This window comes from Piliocolobus tephrosceles, chromosome 18 (assembly GCF_002776525.5).
Source record: "Piliocolobus tephrosceles isolate RC106 chromosome 18, ASM277652v3, whole genome shotgun sequence".
NCBI classification, from domain to species: Eukaryota; Metazoa; Chordata; class Mammalia; order Primates; family Cercopithecidae; genus Piliocolobus; species Piliocolobus tephrosceles.
In genome coordinates, this window is record NC_045451.1 from 52,999,189 (window position 1) to 53,026,548 (window position 27,360).

General features: G+C 35.4%; 1 long non-coding RNA gene across 1 annotated transcript; it reads left to right on the plus strand.

Moving 5' to 3' along the window:
• Positions 1 to 8,290: 8,290 nt before the first annotated feature.
• On the plus strand, positions 8,291 to 26,856 carry LOC116418519. The gene is made up of 2 exons (XR_004228587.1): positions 8,291 to 8,425; positions 26,566 to 26,856. It is a non-coding gene; the product is annotated as an uncharacterized LOC116418519 (long non-coding RNA).
• The last annotated feature ends 504 nt before the right edge of the window (positions 26,857 to 27,360 follow it).

Sequence of the window (27,360 nt, forward strand, 5' to 3'; positions counted from 1 at the left end):
TGCATTTATTCTTCTTATTGTAATTTCCCTATATTTTTTTGCCAACTGCCTTCAAGATTTTCTTTTACTCTTTTGTATACAGCCATTTAGGTATAATATATTTAAGTGTGCTTTGTTTGATATTTATCTGATTTTGTATTTCTTTAATTTTTGTATCCATGGTTTGATATTTATCAATTACAGAAAATTTGGGACATTATTTCTTCAAATATTACTTCTGCCTTGTTTTTTTCTCTCTCATTCTCTTCTTACTAGGGTGCCAATTGTGTGTATTAGAACTTTACTATTTACCTATAGCTTTGTACTCTCTGTTCTTTTTATTTTTATTTTTATTTTCACTTTACTGTGGTTTTGTTCAGCTAATTTCAGTTTCAAATTTGTATCTTCAAATTCACTGACTTTTAATTCAGCTGTTGAGTCTACTATGATCCTATAGAAGACAGTCTTTATATCTGCTATTGTGTTTTGTAAAAAATCTTCTATTCCTATTTGGTTATTTCTTATAGTCTCTTTCCTCTGCTGAATTAATCCATATACTATGTTGTCCTCCTTCTTTATTAGAAAACTTAACATATTAAAATGTTATTTTATATTTAATGTAAAATAGTTCAACATCTGTGCCCTGAGATCTGAGTCTAATTATTTTTATTATTATTGTTATTATTATTTGATATGGAGTATCACTCTTGTTGCCCAGGCTGGAGTGCAATGGCACGATCTCAACTCACCTCAACTTTTTCCGCCTCCTGGGTTCTAGCAATTCTCCTGCTACAGCCTCCTGAGTAGCTGGGATTACAGGCATGCACCACCATGCCCAGCTAATTTTTGTATTTTTACTAGAGACGGTGCTTCATCATGTTGGTCAGGCTGGTCTCGAACTCCTGACCTTGGATGATCCACCTGCCTCGGTCTCCCAAAGTGCTGGGATTACAGATGTGATCTGAGTCTAATTCTACTGATTAATTTATCTCTTAGTGTTGTGTCTTTTTTTGCTTGTCTTTCATTTAAGTAATCTTTGGTTGAAAGATGGTCATCACATGTATAATAATAGAGACAGAGGTAAATTGATATTTTTGTTGTTGTTTGTTTGTTTTTGTTTTGGTGATTTTCTTGCTTAATTAGCCTCAGAGCACCACTCTCTTCAGATACCTTAGCATTCCCTTAGGTTTAAGGTGGGGGCAGGTTTGCAAGATAGCTTTAAATGTTCATTTCACTTTTAGCTTTAGGTGTTTCCTTTGCACTGTGCTTTGGGATTGGTCTGTCTTCATGCTCTTGAAACTCTTCTTGCAGTATTCGTTGCTATTTGTTACTTGATACTTGTTAGGCTCATGATGGTGGTTGGGAGTAGGAGTGAAGGGGTAGAGGTCATTTCTATTGTGTTGATTTAGTCTCAGTATTAAGTAGGCAAGGTGTACCTGATTGTCAGAGTCAAAATCTTTTTAGCTTTTCTACCTCCCATCCTCAAACTGCAGTTCTGTTTCCTGCATGTATTCTGGCCTTCTCTCCTAAGGTAGGTTTTTTCCCCATTACCTACATCCAGCTATAATGGCTTACTTCAAATACACTAAATATGACTGTGTTTGATACCCTCCCCTTAATACAGATTAAGACTTCTGTTCTGAAAAGAGAATGGGGAGAAGCATTTGGGTAGAGTTTTGTGTCTTTCCCATGTAGTTACTTTTCCTCCCTCAGGTCTGCTCAAGACAGGACACTTCACCACCATTCTAGGCAATTGGGGTTACTAGAGGAGAAAACCTGTAAAGTATATGAACTCTCCTTATGTGCCCAGACCCAAGAGTTCACACTCTTTCACCAACCTACACTTGACCTTCACCAATTTGTTAAATATTCCAACTTACTTCTTTTTACTTGTGTCAAGCTACATCTGTTCCAAGTTCTGGCATTTCATCTCTTTCTGTAGGCGTCTGTATTTCCTTAGATCTTAGGCCAGTTTCTTGCGCTGTGACCACAAGTTTCCGCTGGGCTCAAAAAATTCATGAACTTACAGTGTGTCCAACTATTTTTCATCTAAGCATAGAAGTGATGCTATTTCCAGCTCTGTGTATTCCCCAGGAGAGTCTAGAAGTGTATCTCAATCACTATGTTTTGTTTTTCAATTGCCAAAAAAAATTTTTAGGATTAGACTATACCATTGATTTAACTAAATAAAGCAAAACTCCAGTAATTTCATCTTCTCCTGCTTTCTCTGTAAGTCATTTTATTCCTATCCTCAAATCTGAAACAAACCACTCTGTCTAGTTTTCACAGTCATTCTTCTGTTTCAATAATGCCAATCAAACTCTGCAAGTTCTAAAGATGTGCTCTAACCTAATGGCTCTACAACTTTTAGCTTAAAACATTAAAAATTATCTGATGATAATACTTTTATTAATAATTTATTATCTGGTGGCATTACAATGCAATTTGCTTAGTCTTACCCAAGGGAAATCTGATTCCCTACATTTGTGGTGGAGCTAGAAACTCTGGATTTCTGACAAGCCACTCTGCTATTCTGAGGTCTGTGGTTCCATGATCATTCCTTAAGAAACTCTCCTAAGCCTCCATACCAGTAGACTACTGCTTTTTAATTTTTTCCATTTGCATTTTCCTTGCTCTCACATCTCTGTCTCCAAATTTGCCCATCTTTTAATGTTTTTCTACTCCAAATCTACTCCCTGAGAGCAGAGGTGATAATCAAATAATAACTGGCAAATTCTCTGCTCTGACCAATCAGAACACAGGCTACCCCAGTCAGAATAGATATCAGCAGTAAAGAACAGAACTGCTGTGCTGTCCCTACCAGCTAATATCAGGCTTCAAGGAATCCACCTGGAGTCGTTAATGTTTCTGTAAACATTAATTTGCATTTCTGTAAATATCAGTTTGTATGCAGTATTTTTTAGTAATTTATTGAGATAAAATTCACTTACTATAAATTCACCCATTTAAAGTATTATATACAATTGCACACAGTGTTTGCCATCTGATGTTTTGCTGATTTGTGAATGTGTATTGTCTTCACTAAAATATAATTTTAATTATTTTTTAAGAAGAGGTATGTCTTCTTATCTAGCATTTTCCATTGTTACTTACCCAGTTCCCTCCACCTAGTAGATGTTCAGTGAACAAATTTTATTGAATGATTGAGTAAACAATGTTGATTCTTAAATGCTCTTAAGTTATTTGAATGTATAGCTGTGTTTCAATAGTTGCTATATTCAGGGGTGTAAATACATTAAAATAGAGCAACAGTCACAGCAATTTTTTTAAAAAAGCACATTGTTGACTAAACTTATAGATGTAGTCCTATAAAGATTTAAATAAATCTGGGAGCAGAAATTTTACCATTTTAATAAAAAGTAAACAAAAAATTCAAAAATAAGAACATTCAGTACATACATCTACACACAGTATATAATAAGTATATAGAGTATTCTGCATTTCTCAACTGAGAATCAAACTGAGTAAGATATATGCTCCTTCTAGTAAGTGTCTAAAGTAGACTCTTTAGACATGTTGCTATATCACAAATCTTCGGCAAATATCAATATTCCAATATAGGCATTCTCAAGAAGCTGATTTTGTTACAATGCCCACACAGCATTAAAAAATATACCTCAATGAGCAGCACTGAGAGAAAAGATAATATATTTTGTAGTTTAATGGTTATTTTCCTTTCTTTACCAATATTTTAAGGTAAGTATAGGACTGAACTATTTGGTGTACACACTTTTAAATCTGGGACACATTTCTTAATCTTCATAAGTCTGTTCTTACCAGTTTTTCTAGTTATAACTCTGCTGTCAAGTATACTTTATTCCATTGGGACTGAAATCCTCTACACAATCTGTGTTAAAAAAATATTCATAAATCATCTAAAACACAGCTGCCTATATTTCAGTCAGGCATAACAAAAATACTCCAGGCATAGCTTATATTTTTGTCTCTACCAAGTTGAAAGAAAACAGGGCTAATCAGAGCAAGTCAATAAAGTTTGTCTTCTGTGTCAATAGATCCACAATGTTTTTCCTATCAATACTTATTTATGCTTTTTCCTATCAATATTTACTTCTCTCCATCATTCAGGTCTTCGATTTTCTTCACCCTTTATCACTACCCCTTTGTCATATCTGGTAGGGATATAGTTGTCATTTAGGTGGTAGAGAAAAAGAATTTCAAACAAAGACCATTGTTTTCTCTTTGGTTATGTAAATTCCCTGAATGCATATCTGACCTACACACCCTGAAGATGAATGCTTTAATCCTTTTAGGGCCATGCACAACAATATAGATTTTCATAAATAAAATAAAAAATAAAAAATCTCAAGAGACTGAGTTTTGAAATCGTTGGGCTTTGGGTTATTAGTGAAAGTTCAAGGAGTATGGAAAAAGCCCTATATCACTTCTTTCAGGGCTTTTTCAAGTTCTGAAGCATATCATTTCTTAATTCAATAAATATTGTATCAAGCAATGTTCCTTCATTAAGAATGTAGCAGTGATTATGATACACAAGGTCTCTATTGTTATTTGGCTTCTAAGATTAGAAAGGAAATCTATCTTATGAAAGTAAATGAATATGCAAGACAATTTCAAATATGAATGAGTGTTATATTGATACCCCTCCCTGGCCCCCACCCTCACATTAATGTAATAAATTGCCTTTGAGAAGAACCCAGAGAAGAAGCATGAGCATTTTACACAGAGGAGTCAAGAAAGCTCTTTCTATAGGTGGTGACATTGGCAGCGAGCCCTGAGTAATGAGAGAGAAAGCCAAGTAACTTAAAAGAATAAAGAGGCTTCCTTTCAGAAGTTCTATCTTGAGGAACAGCAATTGCAAAAGCTTTAAAGAGGAATAAGCTCAATATATTGGAGAAATAGTGAATAGGTCAGTGCAGCTCAAGCATAGTGAATCCTGGGAAAGATAGAATAATAGATGTTTGTGGAGCAAAGGAAGGGAGAAATCTTGTAGTATCTTGTGAGTCAAGATAAGAAGTTTGGATCTGTATTATTTAACTAGGATGACAAGCCATGGAAAGGTTTGAATTAGTGAAATAACATAATCTGATTTACATTTTAAAATATTGCTCAGATTATGTGTGGAAAATGTATTGCAGGTAGGGGAGGTAGAAACAGGAAGATCAATTAGAAGACTATATCGAGGTGAGAGATGATGGCTTAAACTAGGATAATACAGTGGAGATGAAAGTAGAATATGAGTGAAATACATTTAAGATCTTCCAAAAGATGGTTCAATAGCTTTAGAATCAAACACACCTTGGCTGGAAGCTTTCTCTCAAACTGACTATGTATGAGACATTGAACAACTTATTGAATTTTATGACAGTCTATGTAGGCAGCTTCTCAGTTATGAGCAGTACCAACATGTGGTAAATTTTAAAACTGATGAAAAATTCTTTTCATCCTGCATTTATGGCTTGTGGTGTGATTTTGCAGGCATTTTTATCAAGAGTTGGGGCTTGTTTCTTCACCCCCTGACTCTGGGTTGGCCATGTCATATTTATTGGCCCAGAGAATATTAGCGTTATGATGTGAGCAGAGACTTAAAACCTTTTGCACAATGATGTTTTCTTGCTATTTATGCTATTTGGATCCCTGCCATCACCACCATGTGACAAAGCCACAGCCAGCCTGCTGTTTGAGGGTGGCATGTGGCCTAGCCACTTCTGTCATCACAGCACACAGCCATTCAGTTCCTAGCAGCAGTCTTCCAAATGACTGACAGGTGACTCTATTGAATGTGTGAACTTGGTCAGGACCAACAGAAGAACCACACAGCTGATACCAAATTGATAACCCATGGAATTCATGAACTAAACAGTTACTTCAAGCCATTAGACTTTAGGGTGGCTTGTTAAAAGCAATTGGTAACTGACACACAGAATCACTGAGAATTAGGGTACGAGATGATTCAACACTAATTGAGGTTGTGAATAGAAACACTGGAGGTGTAAAATTCTCCATGGTGATTTACAATATTTGTCAGAAGACAACAATAAATCATTACATTGATTGACAGTGAAAGGAAATAGCTCATCTCGATGCTAAAAGAGACAAAGAACATTCCTTTTTAAACATGTTCCATTTTGAACATTCCTAAATTCACACTTACTGAATTTGAAGTTTCGGGGTACTGAGAAGAGTAGACACAGACTATAGAATGTCAACCTAGAAAGCACATAAGAAGTTTTATTTATTGTGGCTATTTGAATTTATAATAAGACATTTTAGATTTCAACTTTTTCTTCTCAAAGTTACATGAACCAAAATTTTCCACCACTCCTTTTTTCAACTGCAATGGAAAATATGGCTTTTTGGCATGAAAACTTCTGTGGATTTCTCTGGAGGTCTACCTTTTATAAATAAAATTCTACTTACCTCTGGGAAAATAGAAATGAAATTCCAGAAAACCAACTAGCTAAATATCTTTCACCATAGAAACATTATGTTAATTCTATGTGTCTATGTATGTTTTTGTGTAATTCCTGGATATTACAAATATACATGAGAAACAGAAAGAACGGTGTCTGGGTTTCTCGATCTAGATATTACCTATTATTTTGGCTTGAGCAAATCATCTATCTGCTCCACTTCTTTATTTCACATCTGTAAAGTGAGAGTGTTGAGTTACGTTCTCTAAGGTACTTTTTGCTTCACAGATTCTATGATTTATGATGCAGCTTCTTATTTTTAATTTTATAACCTCTAACATATACTAACCATTTAATCTGACAATGTGTCCTACTCTCACATGAGTATTTCTTGTTTGCTTATGTAATTATATGCACATAAGAAGACTCATTCATTAAGTTCCCATCTTCGTTGTGGCTGTAAGCAGTGAATGGCCCAGATACCAGCTTATCTCCTCTGTTCAATATAAGCCTCTTCCCAATCAATATTTTGTGGTCACCTGTCAGGAAAATGTAACCAAGACTGATCACCACAGGCGCACCTTCAACCTTGATATTGATTTACCATCTTTGATTTATAAAATATATCATGGTTTCCAATTAATGTTATTCAGCTGTGCTTGATTGCTTCAATGTCTGAAGAGTTTCATTATTGATTTCTCTTAATGGCAATCACATTAAGCATCCCATCTATTTTAAGTAATTTTTTGGAACATGTGAATAAGTTTCTTGCATTTCATTTTTTAAACTATTTTTATAATGGAACAACAAACTATAAAACCATTTTTTTGTGACATAATATTTTGATTCTTGTATTACTTTGTGTACTTGAAAAAGTTAAATTGTCCAGAGAGAAGAGTAATTATGATATAATTCCAAATAATTGTTGTGGACTTCTTAACTAATGTTGTCCCTAAAAGTGATAATAGATTAGCAATGCACAGAGATAGAATAGGAAACCTATTGTTGGGCCAGATTTGAAGGGCTTAAAAACACTAATCAAGATGAAATAATTGTATCAACAGCTCAGTTTACAATGTTGGAATTTTCTTTACTAATGTAATACATCGTTTAAAACATTTTCTCAGAAAACAAAATTAAAATTCATTTATCTAACCTATACCATTAACTAACATATTAATTAATTTAAACCCAGGTTTTAATAGCATTTTCAAATAAAACTTTTTTGCTGGACATTCAATATGATTTAATAGTTATCAAAATGGAAGAAATAAACTTGTGAATTAATGACCATACACAGGTTTATACAATAGGAGTAGAAATTTGGACTGGCAGGTTAGGCCTACTAAGAAGCCAAAGTAAAAAATCTGTGCAGCTGGGGGCAGCAAAATGTGTATAGAGAGACCCTTCTTATGGAATGTAAGTAAACCTAAGGGGTGGCAAAACTCACCCTGGAACCTTCTAATGATGCATCTGTTATTCCCGTGCTCAATCTCATCCAGGATCTGACTCAGAAACTCTAAGCTACAGTGGTAACATCTGTGTCTTCGAGAAGCTCCAGAGAAGATTCAGAGATTCATCATAGCTTGAGAGCCACTAATATGGACAAATTATGACAAAGTAGAGGAAAGTGATCCAAGAAAAACAATACTCTGAGACTAAGCAAAAATTAAGCTCCTTATTAACTAGTATCCTTGAGTTATCTTTGCAGAAGCAACTGCAGTCCCATGAACACTCTTATCACAGCAACAGGATGTTAAAGAGAAACTTAAATGAATATCAAAGTGCAGCCAGCATCATTGTCTTAGTCTGTTTGGCACTGCTCTAACAAAAATACCTGAAAGCAGGTATTTATAAATAGAAATTTATTTTCTCACAGTTCTAGAAGCTGGGAAGATGTGCCAACATCAAGGCACAGGCAAGTGGTAGATTTGATTGTCTGGTGAAGGCTGCCCTCTGCTTCCAAGATAGAGCCTTGTTGCTGCATTTTCTGGAAAGAAAGAACACTGTGTTCTCAGATGGCAGAAAGCAGAAGGGTAAGTAAGCAGAACACCCTCTTTTATAAGGGACTTAATCCCATTCAAAAGGAAGGAGCAATTATGGCCTTGTAATCTCTTAAAGATCCCACCTCTTAATACCATCACATTGCTAATTAAATTTGATCATCTGAATTTAGAAGAGGACACATACAAACCATAGCAAGCAGGTCATGGATAGGAAGATAAATAGATATTGTTAAGAAGTCAATATGAGTTAGTAAAAAATAAAAAGAGAGTCTAGTTAGAGATGTTTTACGTGTGTGTGTGTGTGTGTGTGTGTGTGTCATATATAAATTAGGGAAAATTAGATCAGTGGAGAATTATTTTTTTTAACTAAGCACAATTTTAAATTTAGACAGTAAATGGTGTAAAATTCTAAGAGATGGAAATCAGTGGGAAGGGTTCTCAGTTAAGTGCTTCTATTTTTATTCAGGAAAACACAATTGTCATACCCCAACGTGTTACCCAGCATATAGAATAAGAGGCCTCTCATTTCATTTCTGGACCACACCAATTATCTGATCGGACATTTGATACTGCTCCTTGTGCTCAAAGATAAAAATAAAAGACCCTACACAATGTTTTTTACTTTTAAAGATTAAGTTGAACATTATTTTGGTCTTACTTTCTTCCCTGTAATTCCATGTCTCTCTCTTTTGTATTAAAGATGCTATCCAATTGCATTTTCTATCTCATTAAGACTTTAGAGGGACACTTCTCAAATATCCTTACAGAGCTATTACAAAGTAGCCAGCATGAGAAAGTGCAAGAGAAAATGTAAGCTATAAAGACCTAGAAAATACCTAATGCTTAGTTCCACTGCCTTGTAAGTCATAACTTACATAAATTTCCTAGGGCAATAGCCTTGCTCTGCTGTGGTTTCCTACCTAGGTTGCTTTCCAAATTCATGTTCAGGAGGAAGCATTGCAACTTGCAAATGGCCAAGAAGCCCCAACCCTGATTCTGTAAGATTGTCCATTGCTGAGTGAGCTTTTACTAGATGGCAAGCATTATGTTAACTAACAGGAAAATATTTATATGCATGACAACCTTACCAGGGAGGCATAATTGGTATAATTTGCCAAGGATGTGTATTTACAGCCTTGGCTTAAAACACGGTTTGAAACTTCTCTATAACGTTGCCTGGGGCATGGTGATAGGTTTGCTCTGCTCTCCCTCATTATTTCTCTATGTTTTGTAAGGAAGTGAAGTATATCTCACTGTCAGCCATTACAAGATTGGAAGCTATTGAAGGTCAGAGATGTAAACTGCTCTCTCTTTCATACACACTATTATATAGTAGGTGATGCACAAATATTGAGTAATTGCCACCAGCCTCCTCTTTCCTGTCATAATACTAATTGCATCCAGGAGTGTTCGGTTCAATTCAACGAACATGTATTGACAACTTCTCATTTTGCTGGCATGAGACCAGTTTTAACTTGAGCTTTCTGCCCCAAGGCAAATTCTAAACTATTTCCCCAAACTGAAAGTAAAACAGTATCAGATCCCTTTGCCAGTGATCAGCAGGAGCCAAGTTGGAATTAGCAGCAACAATGAGATCAGCCCTGAGAGTCAAGAAAACATTGCTGTCTCTGAATTGAGATTTTCACTCTGGCGTGACTTCAGCTCACCACTCGTCCAGGCAAACAAAACCAAGCCAAGGCATTAGATTGGCTAGAACTGCAGCTTCTGGACTAAGTCTAGTAAATAGTCCCCATCGCACTTGAGTAAGTGAATGGCACTTATATGATGAGATCTCTGATTATTTACTATTTTTTTAAACTAGGCTAATCTATTAGTAATTCGTATATTCTTGGGCAGGATTCATCTATGAAAATAAATATTCTTACTCAATGACTGAAACCCAGTGACTGATTATTGTGATGTTATCTTTTGAAAAATCTGAAATTACTTTCAAAACCAGTTTATAAGCCACATAAAATAGGTAAAACAGACACATCTTTTGTTATCAACCATGCAGAAAAAAAAATATCAGTTTTCTTGCTCTGCTATAACAGTTAATTAATGTATTTCTTTGTTTGTTTTTGTTTTGTTTTAATTTTTATTATTTTATTTTATTGTTCCATAAGTTATTCGGGTACAGGTGGTATTTGGTTACAAGAGTAACTTCTTTAGTGGTGATTTGTGAGATTTGGGTGCGCCTATCACCCAAGCAGTATACACGGCACCATATTTGTAGTCTCTTATCCCTTTCCCCCTCCCACTCTTCTCCCCAAGCCCTCAAAGTCCATTGTATCATTCTTATGCCATTGCATCCTCATAGTTTAATGAATATTGCCATGCTTGATTTGAATCTGACTTGACAACCTTGACTGAGAAAGAATATCTAGCTGCTAAAAAGCAGTAACAAGAGCAAAAATATTCTCAAAATATGTAGATTTGGAACATATATTTGTATGGGTTTTTAGTGAACAGACATCTATTTATCACTTAACCTTCGTAAACATAGCTAGTGCCACCAGTAGAGACAGGAATGATTAGAATTTATTCAGACAATATACAAACTAGAAAACCAGGAACAGAATTGAGGGGAAAAATTAAGAGAAAAGGAAAATTGAGCCAGTTTAACACAAGCCCATAAACACAGAAAGCCATAAGTTAATGATTCTTAGAATCATGATGACATCTATTCGGTCCACGACTGGGGAGATATCTCAAGAAAAATACTACACCTGAGTGGGATTAGAAGCAGGGCATAGGAATAATTTCTCAGGGACTCAGTGAAAGATAACATTGTGTAGGCAGGTTAGACATGTTTTGATACAAGCCTAGTCAGTACATACATGTAAAGGTGGTTACAAGGCTACAGGCTACAGATGAACAAAAAGCTTAAGATGAAGCCGGGCCACTATACAATGCAGACTAACAAGCATCATCCCAGACACATGGGAGGAATTATCTGAAGGCACCCAGATCAAATACTTTTGGCCCTATTCTCTCTTTCTGTGTTTGTAAGCAGTGTGACCACACCACCCTATTTACACCACTGCTTGAAGCTGATATTCCCTTTCCATTCCCAGCATCAAGACCTGTCATATCCAAACTGGATAACTGTAATCTCCTCTCCCCTAGGCTTCCTAGTATGAGCAGATGCTGTGATGTCTCAAATTGATATTTGTTACAATCTGAAACAAATATAGTTTATGAAATATTCTTTGGGAAGAAGAAATAAATTCCATTTCTTTTTCTTTACCAGTGAAAAGCTGTATGAAAGCTGGAACGATTAATCAGTCTAACTTGAGAAGATCTCTGCGATCTAAAACCTCAGCTCTCAAGATCCGAAATATCCTTAATTACGGATGGGATAGAAGTAAACATAGCCTATGCATAAGTGTTCACAGGAGTGTTGGATCCGAGAGGAAATGAAAAGTAGTCACATTTGACATCTATTAAGATTCTACCATTTGCATTGAAAAACATCAAGATGAATGATATATCATTCCTGCCATCAAAAAATTCACTGTAATTGAAAAAAAAAATATAAGTCCAAAGTGACAAATGGCTTCAGCTAACAGATAATGAAAGTTTTATTAGCAAGTATATGAAAAAAAAAAAAAACAGTGGATTTAGACTTTCACAGTTTTCAGAAAAAAGCAGTCTCAAAATAAGGCAATAGCAACAAAATATCAGATTACTATATGAACTTATTTTTGAAGAAATATTTCTTAATTACCTTGTATATGTTTTACTATGGTTAGTAATGGTCTGGGGCTAGCTATGACATGAGGCTGAGATATTTGGAGAAGATAAGAAGGTTAATAGACAGTAACCCAGAAAAGCAATTTAACAAATTAGGAAAAATACTTTTTAAACAGGTGTTACATGATCAAATACATTTAGGAAATGCAACATACGTTATTCCTCTATTCTGTTGAAAATGTAATGTATATAACCATTTAAAATTCTAGAGAAATCTTGAATAAACCAAATAGGTGTCTTGGTTCCAATGTATTATTTGAACATAAAAGAGCTGTTATTGCTTTTTTCTTCTGTCTATTATAACCTTTGAAAGTAATTTATCCAGAGTACATATTTGATGCAAAATACTCCTGTAGTTGTTACAAGCAGAAACTCTCCTTCAGTTCAGCGCAGCATCCACATCCCAGGCTCACTGCTGATTAACAATTTGACCTGGAAAAGTTTCAAAGGCTTCAGCTTTTGTTCTTTTGCTTTCCAAGGGTTATAGTAGTATCTACCTTGGAGTTTTTATGAAAATGAAATGAGATCAAGAGAAAGGGTGCTGAGCTCACTTCCTATTAAAGTGAACACTGGTCATTGTATTAATAACATATGAAGCACTGTTATGTTAATGAAAAAGTAGGTGAAAGTTTTGTAGAAGATTGGCACGCTCTAGAAATTACTCAATCTTTTATATTTGTATGGAACAATAGTGAGGAAACCTGGACAATGGGCTGGAAAACAATGAGAAAGAAAGTTTTGGGCTTTAGTCTCTCTTCTTCAGTCTCCTAGAAGTCTTTGCCACTCCCATCCTCTCAAGTACACATTGCCCCCTATATTTTATCATACACTAATACAAATTATGGCCTTAGAGCTTCTTCATTGACTCCTTTCCTCTACAACTCAAATTTTAAACAAATTCCTACCATGTACCAGTTATTGCATTCACACTACTAAGGACAAAAGCAATGAAGAATTAAAACATTTTGAATCCTCCCAACACCATAAAGTCTTACCACACTAGGAAATAATGGAGTGAACCCTGGTGCTACATCCGGGATTCTCTGAGTTGAAGACAGCTCTTGCTATCATCAGACTTGAATCTTGGGAAAGCTATTTAGTCAATGTGAGCCATAGATTCCTCATATAGAATATAAAGCTATCTACATATACGTTTCAAATTCATAACAAACGACAATTTCCCTCTGCTTCTCTTACTATGAAAATACTGAAGTTGGGTTTTTCTTAAAAACTAGTGCTCTGATTACTGACCAGCAATTCTACATCTAAAAACTCTACACTTAGAATATAAAATTAATTCTTTAAGTCATAATTTTTAAAAAGTGTATATTTGGCTCTGTATGGTGAAGATACCTATTTGTGGACTCCAAGGGTTGCATGGTATTTTGCAGCTTTTAAACTTCTGACATGCAGTGTAAATTATTCATTTTTCTTTGAAATTCATAGCATCTGAACTAACACCATACACTTTTGGAAATCTTTGATAAGTAAATGAGAAGATTTAGCAAAATAGAGATGATAAAGAAGGGTTTTTTAAATTGAAAAATTTTTTTGCAGCTCTTTTTATCTGTTTATGCTGCTATAAACCTTCTATCTTGTAATAAAAGTTGAAATGCTATAATAACTTAAAGAATATTCAAAGTTGTAAATCAAATTTTATCTTGGAAGAAAGTAGTATACAACAAATAAAAATGTTATTATTTTTAGAATACATTTTTTAAAGTCTAGCTTTATGCTATCTTATTTAAAAAATAATCACGTTTCTGCCATTGCCCATTGTAATACAATTTCACTTTTAGTTGTGAATTAAAATAACTTCTTTCCAGTATAAAAATAATTTATTCCTTTAATTCTTACATGAATAAAATTCATTAGTTATTTGATTAAAGACATTTGAAGGTGATGAAAAAATTTAGAACAACAATAATCATAGCTCTCAGATGCTAACATGACACTGTGGTTATCCAATATACATGAGCCCTAGGTTATTCAATATACATGAGTCCATCAATGTTTGTATTAAGAAACAGAGCCATCAGAAAACATTGCATTTCTGAATTCCTCTTCCACAATAATATCATTTTTCTATATCATAAAATGAAGATGCGTTATAATAACAAAACTGTCTCAAAGTAATGTTTATACTTGCTCAGTAGATATCTGACTTTTAGTTATAATCAATATCACCTGAGAGAAGCGAGCCATTTAAAGAACCAAACGAAACTTCTTATTTACAGATTAGGCCCAAAGGGATTGCCCATCTTCTGATATCTAGTAGGCTTGACACTGAAATCCCTGTCTTGGTTGCAGCCTTCACCACCTATATACTATGTTCTGTGGCATCTTTTGATTTATAGCCCTTTGCATTTAACCTTTCTACTTGTAGATATATTATTTCAGATCATACAGTTTCCCATGCTTCAGGTTTTCATTTACATGGCTATTAAGAAATAACATATTTCTCATTTAGCGTTCCCCATTGGTAGAACTCATAATACTTCCCATTTAAATACAAACTGTAAAAGCCAAAATATTTATTATAGAAAAGCCACTTTCTATTCCACTCAGATATTACATTCATACATGGTGGGTTTTCTCCTTAGGCAAAAAGAGTTAACAATTCTGATAGAGAGAATGCAATTTAAAGACCATTTAAAGTGATTTAGCTTTTTTTAATGTTCAGTTTAAATATCAAAGGGGAAAAATTCATTCCCCAAACCTAGTATTTTAAGTAGAGCAAATTGAGAATTTTGTTCCAGCTATTAGGAGAGAAGTTCCTGTAAATTGGCAGTAATGTTTAAAAACTTTTCGTTTGCAAAATATGTATGTCATTCTATAATGGCCCAGAAAATGGGCTGAGTTCACTAAAACAGCATCTTCCTGTGTCTCTTTGCATCTCCTTATCTTTCTCTTTCTCTCCCTGTGTCGGTCATTGTGTTTCGCTCTCAATCTGTGTCTTTTTCAGGGCTATTTCATCTACTGTGAGCTCGTCATGTACAAAGGTGTGCATAAAGTAAATGATGTTTTTTGGTTCTGCAAAGAAATGGAGTCCGCCTGTGACTTTGAGCGGTGTGCTGTAGACTGGCAGCTCGCCATCTAGAAAAACTGATGCTTGGCTCCCCTGGGCCCACTGAACAGCACTGCTGCAAGATAGCATTTGTAGCTGACAAAAATGGAAATGGGAGGTACAAGCTACTTGACACAAATAAAATGGCACAGTCAGTTTACTTGTAAAGTACAGGAGGAAAGATAACAGGAACTAATGGCATTTCAAAGAAGTTTTACAAGGCTGGGAACAGTGTCTCATGCCTGTAATCCTAGCACTTTGGGAGGCCGATGGGGGCAGATTGCCTGAGTTCAGGAGTTTGAGATCAGCCTGGGCAACACGGTGAAACCCCATCTCTACTAAAAATACAAAAAATTAGCCGGGCATGTTGGCATGTGGTGTGGCTGTGATCCCAGCTACTCGGAGGCTGAGGCAGGAGAATCACTTGACCCCGGGGCTGCAAAGGTTGTGGTGAGCTGAGATCGTGCCAGCCTAGGTGACAGAACGAGACTCTTGTCTTAAAAAAAAGAGTTTTATTCAACATCTTTCCTCAAAGAGACACTGAGAAATTCAAGCGAGTGAAACTTTTTAAGTTTTGACTTGCTTTAAGGAACAAACTGAGTTTACTAACGAGTAATCTAAACTGATCAGTGTATCATTGTAGGCACAGTACACTGTAGCTCAATATCGTATCAAGAACTGTGGGTAATTCGTTTTTTCATGTCTACCCTGAAACATAATAAACACTTAAATTTTTATTAATTGATTGATTTTCTTTATATACTTTTTTTATCTTTCGCACTTCTGAGCAAGTGCAATTCTTAATGATTTGCTTTTCGTCAAAGATAAAACATGAACATTTTTAAAAATATTTTCAAAATAATAATTTGCCTATATTTAGAAAATGTAATGAATCCACTATTTTCTTAAACCAAAAAAATTATTTGATAATCAAATTTAAAGTTCTATCAAATACCACAAAGTAAACATTGCAGAGCTTTTTGTCTAATTAACGTCATTCAAAATTTGCTTATTTCCTGGATTTTATAAAACATTCTCATGAGTAACTGTTGTTTATATTGTTAAATTTAATCAAACCAGCAAATCTTTTGATTAAATTAAATGCTCACTTCAAGTAGGCAAAAATAGTATATGAAATACTATATAATATAAAAATGTAGAGTCTGGAGTTTATATCTGGTCCCTGATATTAGGTACATTGTTGTTTTATAATGCTTCAAAGTTTACAAGTCATTTAATCATATCAGTGCTTACCGACTATATGTGGTTTTCTAAATGCTTATAATTAATTAAGTTAATTTTCCCCATGATCTTATGAAAGTGTTAATAGTATTGTAGGTCACTTATAGAAAAAATAAAATAAAGGATTAAAGTAACCCTCCTAAATTACTTTAAGTATAGGCCGAAACAGAAGTCCAAGCCAGGTACTTTGACTCCAAGTCTTAATTCTTTCTATTAGCTCTATCTTCCTGCTATGCTCTTCTTATTTTGCATATAATTTTTTTCACTTGAGGCTCACAACATTATTGTTGTTATCATTCACATTTTCTAGCTGAGGACACAGGAACAGATATGATGAATTTTTTCCCAATTGCTCTGTAATAACTAGTAAGTGGGAATAAGTTGAGAGGCTCAAATCCAAACTTTGCACTATGTGCTCCCCAGCTTTCCATCTTCCTGGGAGGGACAAGCACAGGAAATAGCTGCATTGTGCTTTAGAAAAGCCACTTCGACATTGACAGTGAGAAGAAAAGAGAGACACAAATTCACTGAGAATGTAGAATCAGTTGTATTTGTCGATGGATTGAATGTGTTTCATGAGGAAAAAAAAATTAAAGATTACTTGCCACAACTGTCAAACTGAGAAATGAGTATAAAAGAAATTTTTAAACAATCCAAAGAGTAATTATTTTTGGTAGACCATAATGGAAGCCCATCATTGACGAGCTAGGAAGAAATCATATAATTTCTATAAAATAAATGTTGATGACATTCTTGGCAAAGGCAACTACTTTGTTGACTTACTTGAGGTGTTGTTACATATCTCTTCTATAGCTTCATAACTTGACTTTCTAAAAAGTCAATATTACGTATTGAAATGAACATTGATAAGGAAATCAACAGCCTTGGATTTGCATTTTAGTTCTGCTGCTAATTAGCTTTGTGATCTTTGTCAAATTCCTTTAGCTCATTTGGGCCCTCATTTTCTTATCTATTTAATGAGGAAAGTACAGCAGGTGAACTGTTAAACATTAAATTTGTTGGCATTTTTTACAATGAAAGTGCTGGAAATTGTTTTGAATTTTGTTTTGTTCTGTTTTGTAATATTTAAAATTAAAATATAAATATAGGTGATCTTATTTTTTTAAAAGACTCATAGAATCTGTGTTTTTGTAAAGCTACCAGGACCCTTAGATGTAACAAAATAAGTAGTCGTTCTCAAAGTACAATTGTAAGTGTGCAAAAAATTTCTATGCTTCCAAATCTACGCTCAAAGTCTTTGTCACTGGACCAAATGCCCATATTTGAGTCATTCATTTTAGAAGAGATTGTGTTAACAAAGAAATTCTCGGGTTAGGAAAGAGGAAAGTAAGCTCCAAATAAATAGAGTTGCAAGTTAAAAATAGGACACTGAAGTGAGTGGCAATAGCCTAAGGCATAGGAAGATGGGTATTACAGAAGAAATGTGTAAAAATTGAAATAGAGAGTACAATAAAAACAAAATGCAGGTGCTACACAAAATGTTCCTGGGGATGGTGCTGAATGTATTTAAACACAGCAAGAATGGAGTTCACTATGGACAAGGGCAGCATCCACTGCGGTCATAGCCTTGCTCTATTTGTCGCCTGTACAGCATTCAAACCTTAGTTTAACAGTAATAATGTTTGAAGAAAAAGTGTTTAATCACGCTGTGGACAATCTCTCTGTACCCTCAAAATTCATGTATTAAAGCCCTAATCCCAAATTGGGAACTTTTCGGAGGCTGCGTGTTTGGGAGGTCATCAGGTTTTGATGAGGTCATGAGGGTGAACCGCCTGTGATAGGATTCGTGTACTAATAAGGAGATGAAGGGAACAGATCTCTCTTCTCCTCCGTGTGAATATACAGTGAGAAGATGGCCCACTGTGAACCAGGAGGAGGGCCCCCACCAAGAACCCAGCCATGCTGGCACCCTAATCTTGGACTTCCAGGCTTGAGAACTTTGAGAAATACAGTTATCGTTTAAGCCACTCAGCCCATAGTATTCTGTGACAGCAGCCAGAACTGACTAAGATAGATGAGGAATTCATTTTCACTCTATTTCAGTACTTAAAATTTAGATCACATGTTTAATACATTCCCTACTCTCTGCAACTTTGAAACAAGGTTGAAAATCACCATGTATTTTAAGAAGTTTAGAGATAATCCCACAGTCCCCTTGTTAATCTCTCACAGTAAGGTGTTACAACAGAGATAGAAGAGGTTTTGGATTTATACAGACTTGGATTTCATTCCTGACTTCATCAATTAATAACTGTGTAATGCTGGAAACTATACTAAGCTGTCTAAGACCTAGTCCCCTTGTCTGGTGGTCGTCTACATAGAATCCTGGTGAAGAATAATTTGAGAAACATAAAATCATTCAAGCAATGTCTTCTCCATCCAAGATTTTATTAATGCTATTAAATTTTACAACAATCTGTGAGAAATGTGAATCCTATTTACACATCCTTTACCTTTTTCCCCATTAGCATAAAAATAAACAGCAAATAATCCTCTCATTTCTCAGAAAAAATATTTCTAAATAAGCCCTACTTATCTTCCACATTTTTAATAACTATTGATTTCTTGGGGTTCACATATATATGTGAGTATGTGTAAAATGAGGTGAATGCCTGCTGCATATCCTTTTTTTTTTTTTTAATTTTGAGACGGAGTCTCACTCTTTCTTCCTGACTGGTGTGCAGTGGCACGATCTCGGCTTACTGCAACCTCTACCTCCCGGGTTCACGCCATTCTCCTGCCTTAGCCCCCAGAGTAGCTGGGACTACAGGCGCCCGCCACCTCACCCAGCTAATTTTTTGTATTTTTAGTAGAGATGAGGTTTCACCGTGTTAGCCAGGATGGTCTCGATCTCCTGACCTCGTGATCCACCCTGCTCGGCCTCCCAAAGTGGTGGGATTACAGGCGTGAGCCACCGCGCCCGGCTGCCTGCTGCATATCTTACCTTGTACTTCCTGGCTATTATTTTTGTAAGTGAAGAAGAAAAAAATCAATTTAAGAGCTACAAATACTAATCTAAAATATCCAAATCTTCAGGAAGCACATGCTGTAAACTGATGTTTTTCACTCCAAATCTAATCATAAATTTCCAATTTAGTATGCACTTTACTACTGTTGTTAGGTAAAGCTTTGAGGATGATTTCTAGTAGAATAATGCCTAGTTCATTTAAGTTTAGTTTGGAATTCACTTTTACTTATGTTACTCTGTCACTTTCATCTTTTAAAATCATTTATAATGGTAACTTCATACAGAAAAATGAGAGCACTTATTGTTCCAAATAACATTGCACACTTTATATTAAATAATGACATAAATAATAGGTCATTTAGAAACACAAGGAATTTTAGGTGCTTTTCCTGGCTGGAGATTTGCTCCATTCTTCAAGTTCTGTAAGAGTTAAATGTTATATTTTAGAGAATATTTCCATACGTAATTTGTATTATTTTGATGTTCTACATCCATACAATCTAGTGGAACTATTACTGCTATGAAAAACTTAATTGATAAAGTGTGATACTGCTTCACCTCTAATTTGGTGGTTGGTAGCCTTAACTGCGTATGAAAGTCACCTAGGAAGCTTTTAAAATCCCAAGGCCCAGGCCACACCCCATATCAATTACATCAGAATCCCTGGAGGTAGGATCTATTTTTAAAACTCCTATAATAATTCCCATTATATAGCCAAGATTGAGAACCATTAGCTAATTCGACTCCACTCTTCTTACTGCATCGTCCCAACACTGCTTTAATTAGGCAATTACTTCCAGGTCCCTGCCTTAATCAAAAAGAAAGAAGCAAAGATACAATGAGCCACTTAACAGATAGTAGATGTCCTAGTGCTTAGAAAGGTAAGATCTAGTCATTGGAAAGGTTGATCTTTGCTAAAACCAGCTGTAGATTTATAGTGACTGGATAAGCTGCTTAAATATATAGGATTCTGGATATGTTGGATTTTTAAAAACATTTTGTAAGGCACTAAAAGTAACTTTTAATGAAAATTTTCAAAACTGATGTTCTATATTTTTGTTTATTGATATATAATATATACATGTGTGAATATATGTGTGTATATATATAGTGTGTGTATATATGTGTATATATATGTGTGTGTGTGTGTGTGGGTGGGTGTGTACATATATCTTTTTTTTCCTAGACAAGTTTCGCTCTGTCACCCAGGCTGTAGTAGCTGGGACCCATTCACCAAGTAGCTGGGACCACAGGTTTGCGCCACCATGCCTAGCTAATTTTTTTGATTTTTTGATAGAGGTGGGGGTCTCCCTGTTTCCCAGATTGGTCTCTAACTCCTGAACTCAAGCGATCCTTCCAACTTGGCTGCCCAAAGTGTTGGAATTACACGCGTGAGCCACCTCACCTGGCCATATGTATACATTTCTAACATGAAGTTTACATAATAAATCAGTAAGTATATTTTTATGTGCTTCATTTTAAGACACCAAAAGATCTGAAAACAGCCTCTAAGTGCTGAATGACTTGTGACAATAACTTTGAAATATAATCTTGTCACGTCACCTCAGGTTAACTCAATATAGCACAATTTTTTTTTTTTTTTTTTTTGACGGAGTCTCTCTCTGTCACCAGGCTGGAGTGCAGTGGCGCAATCTCGGCTCCACTGCAACCTACGACTCCCTGGTTCAAGCAATTCTCCTGCCTCTGCCCGCTGAGTAGCTGGGATTACAGTCATGCACAGCTAATTTTTGTATTTTTAGTAGAGACAAGGTTTCACCATGTTGGTCAGGATGGTCTTGATCTCCTGACCTGGTGATCCTCCCGTCTCACCCTCCCAAAGTTCTAGGATTACAGACGAGAGCCACCGCGCCCAGCCAGTATAATACAATTTTTTAAGAAAAGGACCAAAGTTTGAGAGAAGAACCTTAACAAAGACAGGGCAAAGCAAAAGATAAATTTGAAATATGTAAGGAAAACACAGATATAACACTAGATATGCTTCCTCGTATATTTTATCATTTTACCTCTGTCTGAGATCACCATTTCAGCAGAGCTGCTACTCACTTCCTGAGAAAGTAAGTAAGTAGTAAGGTAAGTATTAGCTCATAGTAAACATCTGTCAGAATTTGAACACAGTGAAAAGGCTAAGGCCAGAAATTCCTCAGTTTTTAGCCTCATGGGTTGCTGCTAGGACTAGAGTGTAAGAGAACGTGGTTTTGTGGGGTAGTACTTTGTTGTCATTACGTAAGGGCTGGATCTCACATGAGACTTTAAAGTCCCAGCTGTCTCATTTGGATTCTGTCTTAAGGGGCTTTCCCCACTTCTTTTCTCCTTGAGTTGCATCCTTGTTCATTCCTGGCCTTCCATGGGCAGTGTCCATCTCTCTCCAACACATCATTTTCCCCCACTGACTGCAACACAAGCTACAAAGAGACAGGTTGATCAAAGGTCATGTGGAAGTGGTTGAAGAGGCATTTACTTATGCTCCTATCTCTCTAACAGTTTCCCCCCAGTACAGTGGCAAAAATGCTCATGCCTAGAATAGAAATTATACACTTGAAGATAGTCAGATTCCCTTTACCTTGGGGATAGAATGAGCTTGAACTTCCCTAGAGTTTTGAATGTGCTACTAATAGTATCCACTTTAGCTGTAAGTTGACTTACTTTAATAACATGTGTGGGCAGTGAGGGAAGAGAGAAAGGAAAATAACCCAAATTAGTAAGACATGCCTTCATTTAATGCAAACAACAAAAACAGAAAACATTCAAGAAAGGCAAATTATCTCTTTCCCACTTGAGCCATTAATTATGAAAGATTGTTCTTGTAACATAGATGACAGTTTCAATCTATTTCAACTCAACAAATATAAGTTGAAAAATAGTGTGTTCGATATTTACTTGAATAATATTAATATGAATATTAATAGGTATTAATATGAATATTATTAATATGAACATGACACTAATTAAAAAAATAAGCCTGCTCTTGAGGAGCCTTCAGTATTGTGATGCACAAATAATTGTATCTCCCGATGAAATGGGGTATTGAAGACATTTTAACAGGAATAAAATTTAAGAAAAGCGACTATTAAGTGAACCAACTGCAAGCATCAGTAGATTTAAACATCCTGCTTTGGCTAACCTCTTAAATTCTCAAAGGAATGCTGAATCCAGGTAGAATCCAGGTAGACTTGTTTTCACAAATACCAAACTCATGTACTGTGCATAGAGAAAGCTGCCTTCATAAAAGTTGAATGTGCTTTATAAATTAAGTGGCAGACAATCTACAAGAATGCAATAAGGAAGCCTGAGTTCTTTCTGTAATCAAATCATTTTCCACCAAAGTAAGAAAAGTCTGTCTTTTCTTACTTATTGAAGGATGACTCAAGGCCAAATACTACCTTCCTTATTGACAAATCACTAGGTATTTAGTCTGGAAAAGGGTCACTGCATGTGGAAGTTACTTTAGTTTCCAGACAATTTAATTGAAGAGAAGAGCCTACATTTCCAGTAATGTTTTCATGTTTTCTTGTCAGCCACTCAGTAGCAGCATCTGAAATTTGATTCCATTTTGGAGGTGGAGATAAGAATTATTTTTAAGGATTAGAATTTTGAATTAACTTATGACCTACAAAAATGTGCTTTAATTTTGGTATAAAGGAAAGAAGGAAGGAAGGAAACAAATAAAAAAAAAAAGCCTGGATTGTAGGAAGAGTTATGCCTCTAACAGCCAATTCTTGGATAGCTCTCTGGTCATATGTTAAGATTACCTGACATGATAATTTTGTTAGGTACAAGAAAGATTGGAAGGCAGTTAATATTGATGGAACAGACTCTAGTTCCAAAGTAAAAGTCATCCTAACTAAAGAGAAGGTGGGCAAGGCAGGGGCCATGATAACAACAGCTGAAAATTGTTCTTACATTAACTTTGTAAGAACAAGGTAGGAAAGAATGACACAAAATATCGTATGACATTAATAAAAACCACACTGATTTCTCATCTCATACCTTATTCCCCTAGGCAATACATTTATCCCACATATTAATTAGGATATTCAGAGCATGTGAGTATAAATGTAATGAGGTAGACTGGGAGCTCTGTGACAGAAATGGACTAGAAATGGCTCTGTTATATCAAAATAAGAGGGAGATAATAGGCATATGGGGCCCTAAAATACATCCTGATTTGGGGGAGCCTCTACTGCAACCCACCTACCTCAACAATTGCCAGAAGATGTGGCAAATATTGCTTGCTTGATAAGCTTTAAAATATATCCCTGAATAGCCAGCGTGGTTATAACTCCGAGTCAAGAGGGTCCTAATACTAATAGCTCAAGCTACACAGCTCAAACAATATAAGCCACTTAACATTTGCAACACAACATTTTAAGCAATGAGAAAGCATTGTCATATTGCTCAATGGAAGAAATTATTTGCAATGATGTGAAATCCTGAATCTTTTACTTCCATTCAAGACCGGAGGTAGAACAAAGATTTAAAGTCTTTTGTTTCAAGGAACGATTGTCTCAATGCACAGGTGATTCTAAAGAACCTAACCTGTTATAACTGCCCTGTGAAAGCCTTTTTCCAACTGCTGCAAGCTGCGAAGAGAAAGAGGGCCATGTTTTGTTTGCTATTTCTAAAAATGTCATCGCAGCTCTGAGAGCTGTCTTGTTCTGATATCATTCCTTCATTTAATCAGCAGCCTCAGTGACATACATGGTGCCATTTCAGCTCATGTCTTCCCCATTTGATATTTGACGGGTCTGAACTTCTCCATAATCTCAAGGAGCCAATAGCAGGACCTGTCACCCAAGCAGGGAAACTATGTGTATTTTAGTGACTATTACAGAGAACCATTATTTGTCCAGTGACAGAGACTCATGATGAATGTCTCTGAAATGACATTTGAGATGACGGGGGTGAAAATCCCCAAGTCAGAGACCATAGTTCTTGGGGTCTCCAGAGCAGCATCACTGTCAGTTAAATTGGATATGTGCAAAGATGTTGCCACATGGACAGCCCACAAATCAATTTATTATCACAGGCCGTGAAACTCACCTGTGGCGAAATCAATACAAAACTTCAGGCTCCCTGATAAAGAATCAGAGATAATTTTATTTACTCTTTCATCACTTTGCAAATGTTACCTTTAAGTTCAGTGAGGAAAAGCACATGTCAGACTTTTCTATGAAATTATACAACAAAAATAGTGTCCAAGTCATAGTTAAGAAGTAATCTATTTGCAGTGCTAACGAACTGTCATCATAATAGCTTGATTAAACATAGCAAAAAGTAACAACAACTATTTAAGAGTCCATGTTTGTTTTGCCAAGGACTATGCCTAGGGATCCTTCTGTGTGTGAATGTGTGTCCATGTGTGTATAAATCTTTACAATAACCATTTAGATAGACACTTTTAAATATCATCATTTCACAAAGGAAGTAATTGAAGTACAACAGACTAATGGCACAAGGATGCAAAGCTAGTACGTATTGAGCCAAAAGAGGAACCCAGGCAACCTAACTCCAGAGTAGGTGCTCGTAGGCATTATCAAATACTCAAGACATTCAGAAAGACCATTTTTCTTCCCCAGGCAACTATAAGAATTTTGTATCAGAGCGCAAATATTTTGGGGGACATTACCTGTAAAAATAGTCAATTCTTCTTCTAATGGCATCTGATATCACTTTCAAAAATGCTACTGTAGCCAAAATCATACTATGCGTTAAGCTTTATGAGGGCCTTGAAATTGCTGAACTGATAATAAAATTGAGTGTTCTCTAAGGCAAAATGTTTGTATCTAGGACAAACACTGTCATCAAATTAGCTAATTCCAGAAATATTCCAAACAATTCTCAGCCAAACCTTGGTATTTTGTATTTCTCCAAGTTAATTCCAGTGGAAATTAGCAAAAAAGGGAAGGAAAAGAAATAAAAACATCAATTTGCTTCAACAGCCTTTGTAATCTCTCTCTCACTCACACACACACACACACACACACACACACACACACACACACACACACACACACGGTGAATCTCAATTCAGGGTTGATTTGGCAATGTTACTCAAGTTCCATTTCTCAAATTAATCTAATATTGATGTACTATTACATTACTGCCCCTTTCACTTTGAAGCTTATGATGCAATTGCACTTGTTTACTAAATTAAAAGCAGTTTTCACAGAGGTGATGTTTAGAAAACAGATGGATTCATACCATACAAAAAGCACTTCCGTGTATCCTGGCATTCTCTACAGAATGAATGAAGAACCGACCATAAAATGCATATTATTTTATGTAAAAACAAATCAACACATCTCCCATGAGGCATCAGCCTGGATTTGTGATCAAAGGATTTCCACGGAGCAAATCATCTTTGCCATCTTGACATGAGTATTAGGGGCATTTGAAGAGAAGTATATCAGTTTCCTTATTGTGCATATTTCTTTATCCAAATGTCTGGCTTTCTGCTTAATACTACCGCTCCCAATTTTATAAGAAATTCAGACATTGGATATTTTTCCACTACAAAAAAATGTGATGTTTTAAACATGGCTTGCTAGTAACATGTGGAGGTTAAAGAACACTAAGCTATAATCAAATTTATATCTCCTGTTTATTAACATAAGGTTATAGCTAGGTGGACTTTAAAATCCTAAAGTCAAGAACATATTTACTCTGAACAAGGTAACAGAATAGACAATTTATAAACTTGCTTCTGTTGGTATTCCCAATTCTTTAAAAGCAAAATTCAGCCACAGGTTTGTTTTGTTTTATTTCTTTTCCTTTCTTTAGGTAACTGGGCAAAGTACATACATAGAATACTTTCACTGGGGTATGGTTTCTTTCATAAACAACAGTGTTCTGAAAAATATAACATTATCTCTCTTATGAAAGATTCCCAAATTTTTATTGGAAACCTGGCTCAAATGTGTGTGTGTATGTGTGTGTGTGTGCACACATACATATACAGATATTTCTATTTATAGCACATATTTTATATCTTTATCTATTGTTGAATAATTGTGAAAAATAAAGGGTTTCAATACCTCATCCTTAAAAAATGTAAGCTGATAAACACTGATTTTTATTTGCTTTCTTTTCTCCTAGAACCTCAGGCCAAGTGTTCTTGACAGCTCATCCACAGACACCCACTGGTAAAGCAGCATGAGGACTGCTTCTGTTATTCTGTTTCAGAATTTTTTCCTGCAGTGGCATGCCAGTACCAACTGAGGATGATGTATGCAGTATTTGCCTTCTTTCATCTTCTACCTAGGATGGCTTTCATTCTCTTCAGGGAGAATTTATTTTAGTTTTTTCCAGTAAGATAATCTACTTCTCTCGCCCATATTCATAAATTATCATTAAAAATTAAACTTGGTACAATAAATATTAAGATGGTTCCAGCTTCTCCATTGTTATGCTCAGAATGCAGTTAATTGGCAGGATCTAGGCATGGGATCAGTCCAAAGTTGGGCCAAGGCACAAGGAAGATTGCACAAGTTTAGAGGATCATTGAGAATCCATATGGCATCAAATTCTGACCACCAGAACCAATCATTTTAGTCAAATTGCCGAGACACAAATTAAATCCAGGAATCTGTAGATAATATATTCCCACAATATAGGAACTAGATATAAAAATTCACATAAATTTCTTCAACATATTTTATATACAGAACAAGGTAAGCAACTATATGTACGAAATTAGATTGGGATTTTTGTGAATTGCAAGCATAATTGGATTCAAGAGTATGTATGATGTGTCCACCCAAAACAAAAGGAAACTAAAGCCATTACTCATTCATTTATCCAATATGTGCAATTATTTGTTTCATACAACAAATAGTATTGAATATTTACTATATATGGAAATGTTGCCTTGTACAAGGTAGTAAATATGAC